Source organism: Ipomoea triloba, chromosome 4 (assembly GCF_003576645.1).
Source record: "Ipomoea triloba cultivar NCNSP0323 chromosome 4, ASM357664v1".
Taxonomy (NCBI): domain Eukaryota; kingdom Viridiplantae; phylum Streptophyta; class Magnoliopsida; order Solanales; family Convolvulaceae; genus Ipomoea; species Ipomoea triloba.
The window spans coordinates 6645410-6657810 of record NC_044919.1 but is presented as its reverse complement, the minus strand read 5'-3'; the positions used below and the strand labels follow the sequence as shown (position 1 = coordinate 6657810).

General features: G+C 38.9%; 1 long non-coding RNA gene across 1 annotated transcript; it reads right to left on the bottom strand.

Annotated features, from left to right (window-relative positions):
• Nucleotides 1-7264: 7264 nt before the first annotated feature.
• Nucleotides 7265-11311, bottom strand: LOC116017155. Its single transcript, XR_004097847.1, has 2 exons — nt 10983-11311; nt 7265-7430 (listed from the first exon to the last, which is right to left on the bottom strand). It is a non-coding gene; the product is annotated as an uncharacterized LOC116017155 (long non-coding RNA).
• Nucleotides 11312-12401: the final 1090 nt, after the last annotated feature.

Genomic DNA, 12401 nt, shown 5'->3' with positions numbered 1-12401 from the left:
TCTGTTGATGTAGCTGGAACTGGTTCAAGATCTTTGAATAAATGATTCCGGAGTTTCAATACGGCATTTAATACTACATTAAAGTATCGACTAATAGTTTCACCTGACCTTTGAAAATTATTTTGAATGACCTATTTTATATATGATGAGCAATAATATGTAAAAGTATTGCTACTTGCTCATCAACAAGCATATTTTTTGTTGGCCTTAACCCTCCTATAGTTTGTAACATTGTACTTAACTTTACAAAAGCATGTCGATTCATCCTAAGTTGAGATATGCATTTTTCATCACAAGAATAGACTGTTCGTAACATATATTCTCGAGACCCTAAAGCATTAATAATATAAGATTTCAGTCGTTTTTTATTAGAACACACAATTGTCAAAAGATGCATCATCATTATAAATAATGAAGTCACAGAAGCACATATATCCAACCATATACGCAACACAGCTACACATCTTTTCCTTCTTTCAGTACGAGTTATTAAACGCAAACGAGCCCTAACTGCAAATTAAATGTAAACCTTACAATACTCAAAACTATAACAATGATCACAAACAATATATCAAAAACACATACAAATTACAATAAAAAATATTCAAACAACGCATATATAAATCACAAACCTTAGTATTGATATGTATAATCAATTTATATATACTGTATATATATATAAAACCTGCTGCGGGCTGCGGCGCGGTGCCGCAGTAGTATGTATATATATATATATATATATATATATATATATACATATATTATATATACTGCTGTGGCGGGCGGTGCCGTAGCCGCAACAGTAATACTGCTGCGGCTGTGGCACACGGCCACAGCCGCGGTGTAATATACTACTGTGGCTGTGGCGGTGTGCCACAGCCCCAACAGTATGTAAATTATGTAATATGTAATTTACATACTGCTGCGGCTGCGACATCACGCCGCAGCCGCAACAATGATTATATATATATTTTTTAAATATACATACATATATAAAATAATTTATAAAACAAAAAATGGTGAGAAGAATATCTCGAAAAAGAATCTCAATTTGCAATGGCGGAAGGAGATATGTGCGATGACAGAGAGGTGATGCGATGAGTTTTAGGTTTAGGTGATGCGACAGAGAGAGATGATCGGATGAATTCAATCTGGAAAAAAATGAGCGTAAAAAATTTTAGGTTTAAATAAGGGTAAAAAAGAAATAATAAAAAATACCTATTCCTGAGCTCTCAGAAATAGGTCAATACCAGGGGGGCCCTGGTAATAGCTATTACCCTTGCAAGGAATACAAATGCGAACCAAACGACGGAATATGTTATTACTGGGAATGTTATGCCCTACCTATTCCGTGAACCATACAGCCCATTAGTGTTTTAGAGAAAATGAATTTTTTGTTTTCTTGTAACTAGTTGTATTTTATTTTTCACAATTTTTTGTAAGAAATTGAAAAACATAAAAAAATAATTATATTACCCTCACATCTTTGTTATATATATAAAGAACCAAATAAATTTAAAAAAAAAAATAGAACCAAATAACTTAGGTTGCGTATGGTTTGAGACTTTTGTATTCTACTATGGGATTTGATACACATTAATATGTTTTTTTGCCTACTTTTTCTACTCCACTATTGGATTCAAATCCTTTATGGCATGTTTGGTTCATGAAATAGGTAAGGAATGGAATAGCATTCCTTGCAATAGACCTATTCCATTGTTTGGTTCGGTCATTTTATAATGGTAATAACATTCCTAGGAATGAGCTATTACCTTTGCAAAGGAAATAACTATTCCTAAGGGGAGCTCGTGCTCTTGGGAATAGCTTTTATATTACAAATACCCAAAATACCCTTTGTACATTATTTAGTATTTATATTTAATAAATATAATGTATTATATAAATTTATATATTTAATTAATTATAATTTTTATTTATCAATAATATATATTTAGATAAACTATATATATATATATGTATAGAGTTAATTCCAGCAATGGTCCCCTGACTATGTTGATTTTCCAAAATTGGTCCTTGTCTTTTAATTTGGACGAAAAAAGACACCTAACGATTGATTTTGTTCCGGCATTAGTCCTTCCGTTTACAATCTGTTAGATAGGCGTTAGGTCTTGGGGTAAAATTGTCTTTTTAGTATATTTCCTTCTCCTTGCTAGCTCTTGTTCAGACAAATGGTTCAGCGCCATTGATGGCCTCTCGTCTTCTTCAACTTTTCTACTATGGCTTCTTTCTTCTTGTCTCTGCTAATCTGCGCATTGCTTCTCTCTTCCTACAGGTTCTGCATCTTCTAGTGATATGAAAAGTGGCTAGCTAGCTCTCGATGCTTGGGATGAAGATTCTGGGTTTTTATAGGCTTCTTTGAAGACTCATCAATGGCGGTCGCAGGCAACAAAATGTACTAGGGACGTGACTCGTAGAGATAATTTGCATGGCCACACATCCTACGTGTAAGCAAGTCCTACGGAATCCAGGCGTAGCAGTAAGGGTCCTTGATCAGATCCCAGACCCATTTTCTCAATTCCATGAAGGGCTTTAGATCGCTGCTCAGCCCGGATAATACGGCCCCCATAATCCAGAATGAAATGCGTTTCATAATCACAAGGGATTCGTGGATTGCCCTTTCTTTTTTGTCAGCGATTTCTTCGTCCAATTGCTTCGCATTCGCCTTTGCCAGATTGAAATCCTTTTGGAAATTCTCGGGTAGAATTTTTGACAGATTCTTCACCGACGCCACCGCCGTCAACTCGCCGCCGGCGGAGAATGGGGTTCGGATTGGGTCCAGGCGAAGGAGAGAGAAATTCTGGCTTGACTGAGATGAGAGATGGAAGAGGTGACGCGATTCAACAATCCCATAAGATCAACGCTGAAACTGAGATAATCCAGAAGATCAAAGCTGAATCTGTCAATGGTCGGCTTCCAAAAATCATGCAAAAATCATCAACAAAATCACTTTCACCGTCATCGTTGTCTCTTTTGTATTAAGATGGTTCCTTCATGAAGATGACATTGAAGATGTTGTCACCCTTTGATTCAGATTGCTGCAGACCAGCTTTGCCCAACATATTTTTTGCAGCAGAACTTTTTCCAAGTCCATGATAACTATTGCTTTTCGCCCCTGGGGTGTAACTGGATGGGAATAATCCACTTTCAATTTACTATATTTGGGACTTCTCTACTATCCAAATTAGGTGTCATGAATTCTTCTTGAACCATATCCCCACCATCTATGTCTATTTCGCCATTCATTTCCATATTATCAAAGTTCATATACCTATCATTGTCCACTGCAAATCTAAAGCTCTCTGAATCACAAGCATGATCGAAAAAATCCCAGTGAAGAATCGACAAAACCTAAGCGAGATGAGGAAGAAGAGAAACTATGGACTTTTGTGGTTTTTACTGCGTGTAATGTATACATATCAAGATCAGGAATAAGAAAACCAGTAGGAAATGACTTTTGAGCCCTTCACTTAACGTCTATTTAACATTTACTTAACGGAAGGACTAATGGTGGAACAATTTTGATAGTTAAGGGTTTAATTTGCCCAAATTAAAAGACAAGGACCAAATTTGGAAAATCGCAATAGTCAGAGGACTATTGCTGGAATTAACTCTATATATATATATATATATATATATATATATATATATATATATATACACGCACACACACAAATAATAATAAAAAATCTAATTAACAACACAAGTTCTTAACCACAAAGCTACACAAGATCTTTTATATTAAAGAGTAAGAAGCTCCAAATTATGCATCTGAGTGCACAGGAAGCAAAGTAGTGGGGTGACAACTGACACGTGTGTGGCCAAGAATGATCGATGCCGGATACCATCCATTCATCAACGATCTGTGAGTCATACAAGTATATAAATAGGCACGCTTTCCACCCTTTAAAAATCATCCCTTAACTCACCAAGTGTGTCCTGGTTCACTGGTCTGAGTATTCTCCCTCTTGTTGGTAACATATTTAGTTCTATTCTATTTAATAGTTCTCTAGTTCCTTTATTTATTTGGTTATTATTCAGGCCGCCATTTTGGGCAACCGTTTTGGGCCAATATCTAGGGCTTTGTACGTACTATTTTGGGCCTAGCATCCCGGACAATAATACTACTATTTTCCTACCCCCATTCTGTATCTTTATACTCGGTTTATGGTGGACCTGGTCATGATAAAACCATCATTGGCGCCGTCTGTGGGGAACGCTACAAAAAGCATGCGTTCCCAGTTTCTACCTGTTGTTCTCAACATGGAAGAGTCATCACTCTTGAATACTCTGGCTAGGAAGATGGTTTATAAGCAAACCTCGGTTTCACCATTCGACTTGGGAGTGTTTCAAGTAGTAGGATGTTGATCATGCAGGCTAGTTAAGTGCTACTTGATCGTCACCTAAAATGAATTTGAATTTCACATGTTGTTAAAAACCCTGCATTCCAAGTTTCTACCATTTCCCTTTACACAATCAAACCCCGAGATACGCCAAAATGGCAGAGTCACAAAGCCAGCATCCCATGGATCCGCAAGAACACCTTAGTAGCCATTGGACAAGACGTTACCCTCGACGAAATCAACCAAATTCCCCCGAGAGTCGGGCTTAGCGTCGAGCCTTTAGCCCAGGAGACAACTACTGTCATTTGTGAGTAGGTTGCCCAGAAGTAGTGGGAGCACAGCTCGACCTACCCCGATAGTCGACCGCTGATCCAAACACTCAAGAAAATTATCCGCTTACCCGACTTAACACTCCACGAGCTGAGAGGAGAGCACTGCCAATGAGAGGGGCCCTAGTGCAAGTAGCTCGAGGAAGTAAGAAAAATATTTCTACATTGGAGAAATATTAACATATATTTCTGGTTAGACTTTCAGGCTAAACAGGCAACCAAAAAATTACAAATGGATGCGGTAACGGACCCATGGAAGGATTTCTTTCTTTTTTGTTTTGCCCATTCGAGTGTTCTATAAAAAAAAAGGATAGGCGGTCCCGACATGAGTTGTAAGCTTGACAATCTTGAAAGGAGATTAAACAGTAAACAATAGCACCCAAAAGGGCTCGCAGGCTGGCTAAGTAACTTGAATATGTAATAAAAAAATTCAGCTTCATTTTATATCCTGGGCTCGGAAAGCACAATAAGCAGCCTACAAAAGCAATTGTGATTGGATTTGCAAACAGCTCGAGAAGGTAATAAAAAAATATTTTCTATTATTTTCTTATTACCCTTCACCACTTTCATTTTTAGTAATGGGTCCGCAGCGCAGGGTAGGCAGCCCAAGATAAAAAAAAGGAGAAAAAAAATAGTTATACGGGCCTACATGTAGGGAAAACGGCCTAAGGAGCCTACATGTAGGGAAGGCGGCTCATCGACCCGCATGTAGGGAAGGCGGTTGACAAATCATCTCTTTTGGGCCCGCATGTAGGGAAGGCGGCCTAGCGAGGCATCACGCCTCAAACAAAAACAAAAACGATTCATACGGGCATGCATGGAGGGAAGGCAGCCGATAATCATCTCTTCTGGGCCTGCAAGTAGGGAAGGCGGCCTAGCAAGGCATTGCGCCTCAAACAAAAAAAAAAAGATTCATACGGGCTTGCATGGAGGGAATGCAGCCTAAGGAGCCTGCATGTAGGTAAGGAGGCTCATCGGCCCGCAAGTAGGGAAAACGGCCGATAATCATCTATTTTGAGCTCGCAAATAGGGAAGGCGGCCCAGCAAGGCATCGCGCCTCAAAAAAAAAATCTTTACTTTTTATACAGGGAATGTACACGAGTGAAATCTTGACGAACCACATAGCTATCTAACGAGCCAAACTTTTCAAACTGGGAGTTGTGAGGGTCAAGGCGTGTAGAAGGCCGAGAGTGACTATACTTTCTTTGCTTGTCAAAGACAACCAAAGAAAGTGAGGGATTGTGATGGAGTCATGGTATTTATTGTCAAAGAAGGAAGCTTGGAGAAAATTAAATAAAGAAAGTGGGGGATTGTGATTTGGCCAAGCAGGGTGTCCATTTTTATTGTCACGGGAAGAAGGAAGTTTCGAACAAATTAAATAAAGGAAATACTGCCGAAGGATTCGAACCCAAAACTTTCAACATAACAACACAAGTTCTTAACCACCAAGCTACACAAGATCTTTTATATTAAAGAGTAAGAAACTCCACTTATGCATGAGAGTGCGCTGGAAACAAAGTAGTGGGGTGACAACTAACACGTGTGTGGCCAAGAATGATCGCTGCCGGATACCGTCCATTTGTTAACGATCTGTGAGTCCTACAAGTATATAAATAATCACCCTTTCCACCCTTTAAGAATCATCCCTTAGCTCACCAAGTGCCTCCTGGTCCACTCGTCTGAGTATTCTCCCTCCTGGCACGCCAGGGTTCGAGTCTTGTTGATAACATATTTAATTCTATTTTATTTAATAGTTCTCTGGCTCGTTTATTTATTTGGTTATTATTCGGGCCACCATTTTGGGCCTATTCAATTCCTTAGGGCTATATTATTTATTATTTATGCATTCTTTGGCGCGGCGTTTTGCGCCAATATCTCAAGCTTTGTACGTACTATTTTGGGCCTAGCGTCCCAAACAATAATACTACTATTTTCCTACCCCTATTTTGTACCTCTATACCCGATTTATGATGGACCCGGTCTCGATAAAACCATCAATTATTATTATTATTATTATTATTATTATTAGAGTCAATTCCTTTTTTGGTCCTAGACTTATAATGGCAAAGACAATTTTAGTCCTCCATAAAAAAAAATTGACCAATTTATAGACACACTTATTGTGACGGGGACAATTTTAGTCCTCCGTCTATTATCTGGTTAGTTGACCGTCTAAATGATGGGTATTTCTGTCAATTCAACAAAATTCAATTTAATTTTTTCCCCAAATTGAGTTTCCTTTCTTTTGGCCTCCGTCTTCATCTTCCTCGCTTCCCTCTCGACCAACAGCAAAAGCTTTGGCGGCAACACAGGACGACGGCGAACTCCCTTCCCCTCTTGTGCGACGACGACGGCTTGGAGTGTGTTTGGGGGCTACGACGATGGTTTCTTGGCAAGCAGTGGCGAGACTCCGACAACCCTGGCAACAGCTCCACTAACCACCAGCAGCGACTTCCCCTGTTTCCGGCGATAACGACCGTGTGCGAACCAGAGTCGAGCTCCCTCCACCATCGCCTTCTGCAACAAAACAATGGCGGCTTCTTTCACCACTAACAACAACAACACCAATATCTCTTTCAATTCAAGCATTACCCCCTCAACTCTCCTTGGCATTTCATCGAACACCTCGCAGCTTAAAATAGGCGATTTCAGTGAGCAAAATAACACCTGCCAGTTGGGACGACGACAGATTTCGATCGGAAAACTCATCCACATCCCCGCAATTCCTCATAATTTCTACCTGTAACACCCTGGTTCGGCTATGCCGTATCTCCGGAGTAGTTACCGCCACACCCAGACTGAACCCCACTCAAATACAGATAGAGTTCACTCTAGGTGCACAGGCTAACAGACTAAAGACAAGGATCGTGTTTCTTATTGTCAAAATCCAACATAATCTTATATACATGCAGCAAAAGAGTAGCTATACTAGCCACGAATATATATTCATATATAAGAGTTTCTTACAGCCCATCAACAAAGAGTTTGGATTATTCCCGTTCTTACTAGCCATGTTAGTACTACCATGGCTACAAAAGATATGTACAAAAAGGTCAGACTTGACTTTTCTCTTGAGGCATAACGGATTAACAAAGGCAGGAGACCAAAATGGGTACCACTGATTGAACAGGGATAAGAACGGGATCAGGAGTACAACTGGGACAGAAGCATGAGCCAGAGCTGGAGGATCAGAAACAGAAGCAGGGGCATACCCACGCTAGACTTCATCTGATAAGGTACACAATGAAGTGTAGTTAGCACGACGGCTAAGTAAGGAAATCCATTGTCACTCAAAAGTAGACAAAGGTTTCGAAAATATAATAATTTGTAAGTTGTAAAATTTACCCACGAGTTATAGCTCTACCTGCAATCAGGTTATCAATAATAGATAATATAATATAAGGCGTAAAGCTAACTCAACAGGTAAACTTTTCTCATATAAAGGTACCGTCATCATTGCCACTTAAAACACATTTTTCTGTTTTTCAGACAAGTTTGTAAAATATTTCGTTTCCAATAGTTCCCTCATTTTAACTCAAAAGGAGGTTCAACAGCACATTTCCGTGCTCAAAATTCGTCACATTTTGGATAGAATCATTTCCTTCTCAAGTCATTACAGAGTAACTTTTTTCTCATCTTTAAAACTTCCTTAGTTTCTTCTTAGTAAGCGTGAGGCCTTTGGAGCATTCTCATAACTCCCACTCTGACCACTTGGATCATCGAACTCGGGTTCAGTGGTCATCACCCGGTCTAACACTGATCCCCTGGACGTAAGGTTCGTTAAAATGATTCCTAGCTGGCCTAGCTAGGTCCATAAAAACAACACCTACCCGGACTTCTGGAGTAACTATACCTTAAGTGTGCACACCCCCATAGGAATACCTCATCCTACGAGTTATATAGTACCCGGCGAATAGACTTCGCCCTGCAGTATGAACTGGTCATACACTATAACATATCGACGAATAGACTTCGCCCTGCAGTATGAACTGGTCATACAATATCCACAACGACCACTGGGCCATGCCACTTAAAGCCACCCGTGGGTCAATCAAGGTCCTCCTCAACTCGCTTTAGAAACTAAGGGTTTGAAAACATGATTCTTCCTTCCGTTTTTCTTTCTCAAATCATTTCTTTTGGACATAATTCTCATTTGAGTCCAATAGTTGAAATCGGCTATCTCATCAGCCCAAGAAGGATTTTCAAAATACTCTCAGTGCCCGCAGGCTTTTCAATCATCATTTTCTCGTTTTTCTCACGTAATGTACTCACTCCTTAAAAGTAGTATTTTCCTCAAAAATAAGGTTTTGACAACCTGTTTACCAAAATAGCATATGTTCTTTCGACGTAAGTTTTATAAACATTTTTATTTACTCATAGGCTTTCCAACACAATTCCTCAAGTTACAAGAGTTGTACTTATTTCTCAACAACAATATTTTCTTCTAAAGCGATGTACATAATTTTTCCAAAACAGATATTTCTTTCAAAAATAGATCTCTTTTGCCCGTAGGCCTTTCAAACATCATAACACTCGGGATTAAAAACATCGGGGAAAATTTTGGTCAAAAACAAGTCGAAAACGAGTCCGCGTCGCGCGGACTCGCGGTTGGCCGCAGCTGCGGACGCGTGCGTCCGAGCCGCGTCCGCACGTTCGGTAAATGGCGCCGAAACTGGGCGCCCACGGACGCGCAGCGGACGCACGTCCGTGTCCGCGTCCGGCCTTTCGGCCGTGACGCCGTAACTCTGGGCGTCGATGGACGCGCGTCCAAGGCCGCGTCCACCCAAATCTGCCAGAAATTTCAGCTTGGCGCAGTCCGAAAGATTGAGCCGGTAAAGATAGTTCCCAAACTCTTTTTCACTTGAAATTTTTATGGTAGAACCCCAACTTATAGTACTTGATGTCCATAAAAATTTTTGGTCATTTTGATCCGCGAATAAACACAGAAAATTCCATTTTTGCCCTCGGCAGTGTGCTGTCCAGAATTATTTTCTCTCTGGACCAGTTTTGGAGAAAAATTCGAAAACCATACTTATACTACTCCGATCATTATGAAATTTTATATGCAGGTTCTACACTTATAGAACTACATGTCTAAAAAAAATAGGATCAAAATACCTTACCAATTTTTCCCAATAAATCTCGGAAGTTACTGCCAGAATCTATCCTGATTTCTTTTCACTATTTTCACAAGTATAAGCCTATATGGGCATAAATTCAACATATACATGCATAAATTAGCTATGAACATGTATACAAAAATTACCAAAAATCCAAAGTGTAGTTTCTTAGGCTAACTTGTAGATCCACGAACTTAACACATAATTTCCACGTAAAAATTCCTAGTCATATAATTTACTAGCATTTGTTCACCTCCAAGTGATTGAACCGACTTAAGGGATTCCTTACCTTTGTAGAAACCTTAAAAAAAACCGTAAGAGTTGATGATGCCTTCCTTGGAGTCCTTCACCAAAGATCCTAAAAATATCACCATAATAACAACATTTTCATGCACCTTTAGTTTACACTTAAGTTCTAGGAAGGATTTAACCAAACAAAGTTTAAAGTCTTACTTACACTTAGACACTTGAGTTGAAGAGATAGCTAGGGAGTTCTTGGATCACAAAGTTAGAAGACTAAGATTTTCCTTCTTCTTTCTTTCCTTTGTATTTTCGAAAATGGGAGAGGGAATGGGAGAGATGAGAGAGAGATGATGTGAGTTTGGCTTGAGAATTAACAAGTGCAACATTCCCATACCTATATGACATGCCATTAATGATCCAATCCAAGTGGGGATTTTGAGTGCCACATGTCAACTCCCTATGGTGCCTCCTTGAAGATCTTAATTTATTTTGCCAGTTTGGGTTTAAATCAGATGAAAGTTCGGAGGATTATAGCTTAATTCGGGAAAATCCTAACACCAAAATTATCCTAAAAATAATCCCGTCGATAATCACTAAAATTGGGAATTTTTCGGTATCTCGCGAAATATAGGTACAACGTCCGTAACAATTTTACCCCTTACAGTCCGATTTAAATTCTCACTTGAACTAGAAGTTTAGGCTTAATCGTATCATACTTAATAATCTAATCTCTAGGAAAATTCAAACCGTATATACATCCTTAAAAATCTTTACGGTTCGAGACCGGTACGTAAATCGTAACTTATTAATAACTTTCCTTACAAAAAAAAAATCCTCTTGAAGTAACGAGAGACCATCTCGTAAATATCGTAGCTTAAAAATATTTTTCGAACTCTAAACTTATCGGAATAGGCGAGGGGTTACACTACCTCCCAACTTCACTCGCCCTACCCTGCCCTGAAACAGAGGAGGTGGAGGAGAGATCCAACTAACCTTGTTGCGTTGCTGTTGCTTCTTCAATTGGCCGCGGCGGTGACGATGGAGATTATCGAGGTCTCTGTTGATCGATTAAGCTTTTTAGCCATGGGATTGGGGGGATTCAACTCCCTTAATAATTCTACGGCTCCCCACTGCCTTCAATGCTCAGCTTAGGAAGAGGATGCGTAGCCAACGCCGCCGCCGATCTTCCCTCAACTTCTCTCCGCTGCGTTTCCACCACTCCTTCTCCTTTTCCTCCCCCACCTGCACCAGCTGTACGCTCTCTCTCTCTCACCATTATTTACTTCCTGTAATTTATTACCTATTTATGTGGTGCCCTTTTCTTTACAGTAACTTGTTAATGACTTCCTAAATTAATGGTCAAATATGGAATTAAGAACAAAACATTCAAGGATGGAATAAAGAGGATGAAATATCATGAAATGACGCAATTACCCCCTTCTCATACGGTCATCTAACGGAAATACAGACGAAGGATCAAAATTGCCCTCGTCACAATAAGTGTGTCCATAAATTGATCAATTTTTTTATGGAGGACTAAAATTGTCTTTGCCACCATAAGTCTAGGACAAAAAAAGAAATTGACTCTTATTATTATTATCTCTCACATACACATATACTTGTATATATATATATATATATATATATATATATATATATAGGTCCCTAATAAGGTGAGAACCTGCGGACAAATCCAAACCACTAATTTAGTGGATTTGACGGTTCAAAATAAACAAAACTTTGTAATATTATTTATGAAAAAGACCTCGTTCATTTTAAAATTTTGTAATATTTATGAAAATGGTCCCGCCCATTTTTACTTGATTTCTCATCCATCAGATCTTGCTGATCAATGGATTGGTCATAATCAAGTGTGACCACCCCTTAACGTGCGGTCAGTGCGACCGCACCACTATGTATACAAATATACACTACTCAATGTTATAAAATGTACCACACAAATATGCATCATAAGTTACGCATCACAAAAAAAACACCACTAGGTATGCAAATATACACCACACAGTGTTAGCAAATGCACCATTAGGGGCAGGGGAGTTATGGTGCATTATTTTGGGTGTGTGGTGTGTTTTTTAGTGTTTTGTGTATTTTCATTGTGGTGCGCTTTCTAACATTGAGTGGTGCATTTTCTAACATTAAGTGGTGCATTTTCTAACATTGAGTGGTGTGAACCGCACGGGAAGGCGCAGCCACATTTGAACAGAATTTTATATATATATATATATATATATATATATATATATATATATATATATATATATATATATATATATATATATATATATATATATATATATATATATATATATATATATATATATATATAT